The sequence below is a fragment of the Procambarus clarkii genome, chromosome 14 (genome assembly GCF_040958095.1).
Source record: "Procambarus clarkii isolate CNS0578487 chromosome 14, FALCON_Pclarkii_2.0, whole genome shotgun sequence".
In the NCBI taxonomy this organism is placed as follows: Eukaryota; Metazoa; Arthropoda; class Malacostraca; order Decapoda; family Cambaridae; genus Procambarus; species Procambarus clarkii.
In genome coordinates, this window is record NC_091163.1 from 30,067,083 (window position 1) to 30,078,475 (window position 11,393).

Genomic DNA, 11,393 nt, shown 5'->3' on the forward strand with positions numbered 1-11,393 from the left:
AAATTCTGTTGGACGACATATTCGACCTCGAGACACAAAAGAAGGTCACTACCAAAGATACCTTGCAAGCAGAACTTATTGCGGAAGGAGGAAAGAATCGAGGCAATTACAGAAGCACCAAACTGTCCCTCGAGCTCAAAGCGGCAGCCAAAAGCCTTCGTGAAAACAAGGAGATAGTTGTCAGGAGAGGTGACAAGTCGCCAATTTACGTCATTCTTAAAAAAGACGAATATCTGGCGAAAATGAACCTCATACTCTCTGACCAAACTAAATTCCAAAGGGTAACGAAGGACACTACAGCCGATTTGAAAGCAAAGGTCAACAAACTAATCGAAACTGTGAACGCCAAGAAATCCGGACTCCACCTGCCAAAGATTATTGGGGAATATAAACCTGGATATGCGTATGGAAATGTCAAGACACACAAGCCTGGAAACCCACTTCGGCCAATCATTAGCCAGATACCCACACCCACGTACAGACTAGCGAAGCGACTCAACGGCCTGCTGACTCCTTATGTCCCTTGCGCCTTCAGCCTGAAGTCGCCAAAGGAATTTGTTGACTTACTGCGGGGCACACGGGCCACAGGAATAAGAGCCTCGTTGGACGTAGAATCGCTGTTCACCAACGTACCAGTGGACGAGACAATCGGGATGATAGCCGACAGTGTATCGTGATCCAGCCTGTACTCCTCTTGACATACCAGAAAATATCCTAAGGAAACTACTCCGAGCTTGTACTAAAGAGGCACTCTTCTTGAGCCCGGATGGGCACATGTATAAGCAAGTAGATGGGGTCGCCATGGGTTCTCCCCTAGGTGTCCTGTTTGCAAACTTCTACATGGGTACCATCGAGCAAAAAGTCTTAGTCGACATGAACTTGAAACCGGCCATATACTGCAGGTATGTTGACGACATTTTTACATAGGTACCTGATGTCAGACATCTGCAGGAGCTGAAGGAGGCATTTGAGCGGAGTTCCGTGCTGCGTTTCACTTACGAGATGGAAAAGGATGAGAAGCTGCCCTTTCTAGATGTAACAGTCATGGAAAAGAGCGGAGGTTTCCACACTGCAGTCTACACTAAGGAAACGAACATAGGAATGTGCCTAAATGCCAAAAGCGACTACCCAGATAGGTACAAGAAGAGTGTTGTTAACGCATATGTCGACCGTGCTCTCAGCCACAGCTCAGAATGGAAGCAAGTCGACGAAGAACTCTGTAGGGTAAGGCAGGTCCTAGTCAACAACGGCTTCTCCAATGGTTTCGTCGAAGACATCATAAGAAGGAAAGTGAAACGCCATGCAACCTCTGAAGAGACAACCAACACAACACCTATACCTCCTATTAGACTATTTTACAGGAACTTCTTTTCCACAGCTCATAAAACGGAGGAAAGATTCCTGAAAGATATTGTTAATAGAAACGTTATCCCTACAGACAAAAATCAGAGGATACAACTGACGATTTACTATAAAACCAAAAAAACGGCCAGCCTACTCATGAGAAACTCTCCAGACACAAAACAGAATGCTTTAAAAGAGACCAACTTCGTCTATGCCTTCAAATGCCCTCTTGGGGACTGTAAGCTCCAAAAAACCCAGTATATAGGCAAAACAACAACATCTCTTTCTAGGCGTTTAACGATGCATAAGCAACAGGGCTCCATTAAGGAACATATATTCTCTTCCCACAACCAAACCATCGCCAGAGAAATCCTAGTAAACAACACAGAAATCATCGATAGATACAGCGATAGCAGGCGGCTTGACGTTTGCAAGGCACTACACATCAAGAAGTCAACACCAGCAATCAACAGCCAATTAATGCACAACTATATTCTACCCACCTCAAGACTACGCTCCAATATAGAAGCATCAAGAAATATGGACCAATAGGCTTTCTACAATCACTTCTAATCAATACCCATTGTTTCGTGTTCTGTGTTGTGTTGATGAAATTAATTCCTTATTAAATACCACCTCACCCCATCCACCTCACTCAAATGTAGATATAAACAAATCGGAGATGTGTAAGTTCTATTCAGTTGTGTATGTTTAAACTAAAGTCTTTGAAAATGTAATAAGTTTTACGAAACGCGTTAAAGTGTCGCGTCAGACTAGAAATAAAAATGATTTGGAGAATTGATTTTTGAATTACCACCAACAGTGAAAAGAAATGTTCGAAAGATTGAGAAAATTCGTGTTAGAATTATTAATCTTACTTTTTCGGTCATATTTAATAATATATGTCTACAGGAAAGACTGCTACCAAAATATACTAATATATATATATATATATATATATATATATATATATATATATATATATATATATATATATATATATATATATATATTAGTATATTTTGGTAGCTTTCCTCGGTTTAGGAATCTTTCCTCCGTTTTATGAGCTGTGGAAAAGAAGTTTCTGTAAAATAGTCTAATAGGGGGTATAGGTGTTGTGTTAGTGCCTTGCAGGCACTAGACGGCTAGACGTCTAGGTCTAGACGGCTAGGCGGCTAGACGTCTGCGAGGCACTACACATCAAGTAGTCAACACCAGCAATCAACAGCCAATTAATGCACAACTATATTCTACCCACTTCAAGACTCCGCTCCAATATAGAAGCATCAAGAAATATGGAACAATAGGCTTTACACAATTACTTCCATTCAATACCCATTGTTTCGTGTTCTGTCTTGTGTTAGAATTTAATACCCATTGTTGAAAGTTCGTTTTCACCTTATCCAACTCACCCACATGTAGATATAAACTCGAAGATGTGCAAAGCTCTATTCAGTTTCAGTTGTGTGTTTGTAAACTAATGTCTTTGAAAATGTAATAAGTTTTACGAAATGCGCTCAAGTGTCGCGTCAGACTAGAAATAAAAAGGAATTTTGGAGAATTGATCTTTGAATTACCATCACCAGTGAAAAAAAACATAAGAAAGTTAGAGAAAATTCGTGTTAGAATTATTAATCATAATTTTTCGGTCATATTTAATAATGTATATATATCTATATATATATATATATATATATATTTATATATATATATATATATATATATATATATATATATCTATATATATATATATATATATATATATATATATATATATATATATATATATATATATATGTATATATAACTTTAGAACACTTTCCCACCAGGAGACTCGAACCCTCGCCAGCACAGAAGCCTTCCAGCAACTGGCATAACAGGTGCGCCTTAACCCGCTCCACCACCTGCTCAGACCCTTAAAAGAGATGGTAATTTCGGAGTATTTATATATTCCAAAGATCACCACCTCCCAAGAGCACTAGAGCAAGTGAGGGGTCATTTATACGTTTAGACAAAGTGTTCTCCCATATTAACAGGGACTTGATGAAATAAACGTATAAATGACCCCTCACTTGCTCTAGTGCTCTTGGGAGGTGGTGATCTTTGGAATATATAAATACTCCGAAATTACCATCTCTTTTAAGGGTCTGAGCAGGTGGTGGAGCGGGTTAAGGCGTACCTGTTATGCCAGTTGCTGGAAGGCTTCTGTGCTGGCGAGGGTTCGAGTCTCCTGGTGGGAAAGTGTTCTAAAGTTGTATACTTCACTCTCGTGTTTAGGAGAGTTGTGCCTTATATATATATATATATATATATATATATATATATATATATATATAATCTTTGGACAACACCCACCAGTGGGACTCGAACCCAGAAAGCACAACTACCTTCCAGTAGCTGGCATAACTAGTATGCTTTAACCCACTACGCCATCAGACCTTACAAAAGAAGTAGATAGTTCGAGATATATATATCTCAAACATCTCTACCTCCCGAAGGCACCAGATGAGTGAGGGGTCAATCTGCAATTTTCGTCAAGCCACTGTCAATGTGAGAGAACTCGTGTCCAGCTTATAAGCCTATACTTGCATAAACCACAAGTGAAGATAAACAATCTTTGGACAACACCCACCAGTGGGACTCGAACCCAGAAAGCACAACTACCTTCCAGTAGCTGGCATAACTAGTATGCTTTAACCCACTACGCCATCAGACCTTACAAAAGAAGTAGATAGTTCGAGATATATATATCTCAAACATCTCTACCTCCCGAAGGCACCAGATGAGTGAGGGGTCAATCTGCAATTTTCGTCAAGCCACTGTCAATGTGAGAGAACTCGTGTCCAGCTTATAAGCCTATACTTGCATAAACCACAAGTGAAGATAAACAATCTTTGGACAACACCCACCAGTGGGACTCGAACCCAGAAAGCACAACTACCTTCCAGTAGCTGGCATAACTAGTATGCTTTAACCCACTACGCCATCAGACCTTACAAAAGAAGTAGATAGTTCGAGATATATATATCTCAAACATCTCTACCTCCCGAAGGCACCAGATGAGTGAGGGGTCAATCTGCAATTTTCGTCAAGCCACTGTCAATGTGAGAGAACTCGTGTCCAGCTTATAAGCCTATACTTGCATAAACCACAAGTGAAGATAAACAATCTTTGGACAACACCCACCAGTGGGACTCGAACCCAGAAAGCACAACTACCTTCCAGTAGCTGGCATAACTAGTATGCTTTAACCCACTACGCCATCAGACCTTACAAAAGAAGTAGATAGTTCGAGATATATATATCTCAAACATATCTACCTCCCGAAGGCACCAGATGAGTGAGGGGTCAATCTGCAATTTTCGTCAAGCCACTGTGGTTTATGCAAGTATAGGCTTATAAGCTGGACACGAGTTCTCTCACATTGACAGTGGCTTGACGAAAATTGCAGATTGACCCCTCACTCATCTGGTGCCTTCGGGAGGTAGAGATGTTTGAGATATATATATCTCGAACTATCTACTTCTTTTGTAAGGTCTGATGGCGTAGTGGGTTAAAGCATACTAGTTATGCCAGCTACTGGAAGGTAGTTGTGCTTTCTGGGTTCGAGTCCCACTGGTGGGTGTTGTCCAAAGATTGTTTATCTTCACTTGTGGTTTATGCAAGTATAGGCTTATAAGCTGGACACGAGTTCTCTCACATTGACAGTGGCTTGACGAAAATTGCAGATTGACCCCTCACTCATCTGGTGCCTTCGGGAGGTAGAGATGTTTGAGATATATATATCTCGAACTATCTACTTCTTTTGTAAGGTCTGATGGCGTAGTGGGTTAAAGCATACTAGTTATGCCAGCTACTGGAAGGTAGTTGTGCTTTCTGGGTTCGAGTCCCACTGGTGGGTGTTGTCCAAAGATTGTTTATCTTCACTTGTGGTTTATGCAAGTATAGGCTTATAAGCTGGACACGAGTTCTCTCACATTGACAGTGGCTTGACGAAAATTGCAGATTGACCCCTCACTCATCTGGTGCCTTCGGGAGGTAGAGATGTTTGAGATATATATATCTCGAACTATCTACTTCTTTTGTAAGGTCTGATGGCGTAGTGGGTTAAAGCATACTAGTTATGCCAGCTACTGGAAGGTAGTTGTGCTTTCTGGGTTCGAGTCCCACTGGTGGGTGTTGTCCAAAGATTGTTTATCTTCACTTGTGGTTTATGCAAGTATAGGCTTATAAGCTGGACACGAGTTCTCTCACATTGACAGTGGCTTGACGAAAATTGCAGATTGACCCCTCACTCATCTGGTGCCTTCGGGAGGTAGAGATGTTTGAGATATATATATCTCGAACTATCTACTTCTTTTGTAAGGTCTGATGGCGTAGTGGGTTAAAGCATACTAGTTATGCCAGCTACTGGAAGGTAGTTGTGCTTTCTGGGTTCGAGTCCCACTGGTGGGTGTTGTCCAAAGATTGTTTATCTTCACTTGTGGTTTATGCAAGTATAGGCTTATAAGCTGGACACGAGTTCTCTCACATTGACAGTGGTTTGACGAAAATTGCAGATTGACCCCTCACTCATCTGGTGCCTTCGGGAGGTAGAGATGTTTGAGATATATATATCTCGAACTATCTACTTCTTTTGTAAGGTCTGATGGCGTAGTGGGTTAAAGCATACTAGTTATGCCAGCTACTGGAAGGTAGTTGTGCTTTCTGGGTTCGAGTCCCACTGGTGGGTGTTGTCCAAAGATTGTTTATCTTCACTTGTGGTTTATGCAAGTATAGGCTTATAAGCTGGACACGAGTTCTCTCACATTGACAGTGGCTTGACGAAAATTGCAGATTGACCCCTCACTCATCTGGTGCCTTCGGGAGGTAGAGATGTTTGAGATATATATATCTCGAACTATCTACTTCTTTTGTAAGGTCTGATGGCGTAGTGGGTTAAAGCATACTAGTTATGCCAGCTACTGGAAGGTAGTTGTGCTTTCTGGGTTCGAGTCCCACTGGTGGGTGTTGTCCAAAGATTGTTTATCTTCACTTGTGGTTTATGCAAGTATAGGCTTATAAGCTGGACACGAGTTCTCTCACATTGACAGTGGCTTGACGAAAATTGCAGATTGACCCCTCACTCATCTGGTGCCTTCGGGAGGTAGAGATGTTTGAGATATATATATCTCGAACTATCTACTTCTTTTGTAAGGTCTGATGGCGTAGTGGGTTAAAGCATACTAGTTATGCCAGCTACTGGAAGGTAGTTGTGCTTTCTGGGTTCGAGTCCCACTGGTGGGTGTTGTCCAAAGATTGTTTATCTTCACTTGTGGTTTATGCAAGTATAGGCTTATAAGCTGGACACGAGTTCTCTCACATTGACAGTGGCTTGACGAAAATTGCAGATTGACCCCTCACTCATCTGGTGCCTTCGGGAGGTAGAGATGTTTGAGATATATATATCTCGAACTATCTACTTCTTTTGTAAGGTCTGATGGCGTAGTGGGTTAAAGCATACTAGTTATGCCAGCTACTGGAAGGTAGTTGTGCTTTCTGGGTTCGAGTCCCACTGGTGGGTGTTGTCCAAAGATTGTTTATCTTCACTTGTGGTTTATGCAAGTATAGGCTTATAAGCTGGACACGAGTTCTCTCACATTGACAGTGGCTTGACGAAAATTGCAGATTGACCCCTCACTCATCTGGTGCCTTCGGGAGGTAGAGATGTTTGAGATATATATATCTCGAACTATCTACTTCTTTTGTAAGGTCTGATGGCGTAGTGGGTTAAAGCATACTAGTTATGCCAGCTACTGGAAGGTAGTTGTGCTTTCTGGGTTCGAGTCCCACTGGTGGGTGTTGTCCAAAGATTGTTTATCTTCACTTGTGGTTTATGCAAGTATAGGCTTATAAGCTGGACACGAGTTCTCTCACATTGACAGTGGCTTGACGAAAATTGCAGATTGACCCCTCACTCATCTGGTGCCTTCGGGAGGTAGAGATGTTTGAGATATATATATCTCGAACTATCTACTTCTTTTGTAAGGTCTGATGGCGTAGTGGGTTAAAGCATACTAGTTATGCCAGCTACTGGAAGGTAGTTGTGCTTTCTGGGTTCGAGTCCCACTGGTGGGTGTTGTCCAAAGATTGTTTATCTTCACTTGTGGTTTATGCAAGTATAGGCTTATAAGCTGGACACGAGTTCTCTCACATTGACAGTGGCTTGACGAAAATTGCAGATTGACCCCTCACTCATCTGGTGCCTTCGGGAGGTAGAGATGTTTGAGATATATATATCTCGAACTATCTACTTCTTTTGTAAGGTCTGATGGCGTAGTGGGTTAAAGCATACTAGTTATGCCAGCTACTGGAAGGTAGTTGTGCTTTCTGGGTTCGAGTCCCACTGGTGGGTGTTGTCCAAAGATTGTTTATCTTCACTTGTGGTTTATGCAAGTATAGGCTTATAAGCTGGACACGAGTTCTCTCACATTGACAGTGGCTTGACGAAAATTGCAGATTGACCCCTCACTCATCTGGTGCCTTCAGGAGGTAGAGATGTTTGAGATATATATATCTCGAACTATCTACTTCTTTTGTAAGGTCTGATGGCGTAGTGGGTTAAAGCATACTAGTTATGCCAGCTACTGGAAGGTAGTTGTGCTTTCTGGGTTCGAGTCCCACTGGTGGGTGTTGTCCAAAGATTGTTTATCTTCACTTGTGGTTTATGCAAGTATAGGCTTATAAGCTGGACACGAGTTCTCTCACATTGACAGTGGCTTGACGAAAATTGCAGATTGACCCCTCACTCATCTGGTGCCTTCGGGAGGTAGAGATGTTTGAGATATATATATCTCGAACTATCTACTTCTTTTGTAAGGTCTGATGGCGTAGTGGGTTAAAGCATACTAGTTATGCCAGCTACTGGAAGGTAGTTGTGCTTTCTGGGTTCGAGTCCCACTGGTGGGTGTTGTCCAAAGATTGTTTATCTTCACTTGTGGTTTATGCAAGTATAGGCTTATAAGCTGGACACGAGTTCTCTCACATTGACAGTGGCTTGACGAAAATTGCAGATTGACCCCTCACTCATCTGGTGCCTTCGGGAGGTAGAGATGTTTGAGATATATATATCTCGAACTATCTACTTCTTTTGTAAGGTCTGATGGCGTAGTGGGTTAAAGCATACTAGTTATGCCAGCTACTGGAAGGTAGTTGTGCTTTCTGGGTTCGAGTCCCACTGGTGGGTGTTGTCCAAAGATTGTTTATCTTCACTTGTGGTTTATGCAAGTATAGGCTTATATATATATATATATATATATATATATATATATATATATATATATATATATATATATATATATATATATATATATATATATATATATATATATATATATATATATATATATGTCGTACCTAGTAGCCAGAACTCACTTCTCAGCCTACTATGCAAGGCCCGATTTGCCTAATAAGCCAAGTTTTCCTGAATTAATATATTTTCTATAATATTTTCCTTATGAAATTATAAAGCTGCCCTTTTCACTATGTATGAGGTCAATTTTTTTTTATTGGAGTTAAAATTAACGTAGATATATGACCGAACCTAACCAACCCTACCTAACCTAACCTAATCTATCTTTATAGGTAAGGTTAGGTTAGGTAGCCAAAAAAAGCTAGGTTAGGTTAGGTTAGGTAGGTTAGGTAGACGAAAAAACATTAATTCATGAAAACTTGGCTTATTAGGCAAATCGGGCCTTGCATAGTAGGCTGAGAAGTGAGTTCTGGCTACTAGGTACGACATATATATATATATATATATATATATTCGCATTGAAGAGGCTCCAAGTACTTGCAGAGAGAGTCTATCCAGAATCACAATGCGGATTCAGAGCTGGCAGGTCCACCATCGACATGGTCTTTTCCCTCAGACAACTGCAGGAGAAATGCAGGGAACAGAAGCAGCCACTCTTTGTAGCCTTCATAGATCTGACGAAGGCCTTCGACCTCGTCAGCAGGGATGGCCTGTTCAAGATCCTCCCCAAGATCGTAAGCCCACCCAGGCTCCTCAGCATCATCAGATCTTTCCATGAGAACATGAGGGGCACCGTGGTCTTTGATGGCCCTAACATCAGACGCCTTTGACATCCGAAGTGAAGTAAAGCAGGGCTGCGTACTGGCTCCAACCCTATTCGGGATTTTCTTCGCAGTTATGCTGCGGCACGCCTTCGGATCTGTCACGGAAGGCATTTACCTCCGGACCAGGTCGGATGGAAAGCTCTTTAACCTCGCCAGGCTGAGAGCCAAGACAAAGGTTCGGCTGAGGTGTCTGCGCGACTTCCTCTTTACCGACGACGCAGCAGTCACTGCCCACTCAGCTGAAGACCTCCAACGGCTCATAACCCGCTTCAGCGAGGCCTCTTAGGCTTTCGGACTCACCATCAGTCTGAAGAAAACACAAGTCATGGGACATGGAGTGGACTCCCCACCTGACATCGGCATCTCTGATTCCAAACTGGAAGTCGTTCAAGACTTCGTGTACCTGGGCTCCACAATCTCTGACTCCCTCTCTCTTGATACGGAGCTAAACAAACGCATCGGTAAGGCATCTACTACCATGTCCAGACTGACAAAGAGAGTGTGGACCAACAATAGGCTAACTGAGTATACTAAGATTCAAGTTTACAGAGCCTGTGTCCTGAGCACTCTCCTTTATGGCAGTGAGTCTTGGACACTCCGCGCCCGTCAGGAAAGACAGCTGAATGCCTACCACATGCGCTGCCTTCGACACATCTTGGACATCACCTGGCAGGACAAGGTGACAAACAACGTCTTGGGGAGAGCAAGAATCACCAGCATGTACACAATGCTGAAACAGAGACGAATGCGCTGGCTCGGGCACGTTGTGCGAATGGGCGACGGCAGGATCCCCAAAGATCTCCAGTACGGAGACCTGATGCAGGGAAAGCGTCCAACAGGCAAGCCCCAGCTACGGTGCAAAGACGTATACAAGAGGGACCTGAAAGCCATGGACGTCGATCTAGCTATATGTGAGACACTGGCTGCAGACCGTTCAGCCTGGAGGCAGTCTGTTCAAAGAGGTCTCTCCAAGTTCGAGGAGTCACTTGCCAAGGAATCGGAGGCAAAGAGACAGAGAAGGAAAGCCGGTAGCCAGGAAGACAGACCAGAATCGGACTTCGTTTGTGCTCGGTGTGGGAAGGACTACCACTCTCGGATCGGCATCATCAGTCACACCAGACGCTGCACCAGAATTGACAACTAGGGCGCAACTCCATAGTCTCCCGAGACTGAAGGATGCCTACTACTATATATATATATATATATATATATATATATATATATATATATATATATATATATATACATATATATATATATATATATATATATATATATATATATATATATATATATATATATATATATATATATATATATATATATATATATATATATATTATTAAATATGAACGAAAAATTAAGATTAATATATATATGTATATATATATATATATATATATATATATATATATATATATATATATATATATATATATATATATATATATATATATATATATATATATATACATATATATAACTGAAAACTCACACCCCAAGAAGTGACTCGAACCCATACTCGCAGGTGCAACGCAACTGGTATGTACAAGACGCCTTAATCCACTTGACCATCACGACCGGACATAATGAGGTGATAGCCGAGGCTATTTGAACCACCCCACCGCCGGCACTCGGATAGTAATCTTGGGCATAGCATTTTACCAAATCACCTCATTCTTTGGGGCACACGTGAGGAACACAAATGCGAACAAGCCTGAATGGTCCCCAGGACAATATGCAACTGAAAACTCACACCCCAGAAGTGACTCGAACCCATACTCGCAGGTGCAACGCAACTGGTATGTACAAGACGCCTTAATCCACTTGACCATCACGACCGGACATAATGAGGTGATAGCCGAGGCTATTTGAACCACCCCACCGCCGGCACTCGGATAGTAATCTTGGGCATAGCATTTTACCAAATCACC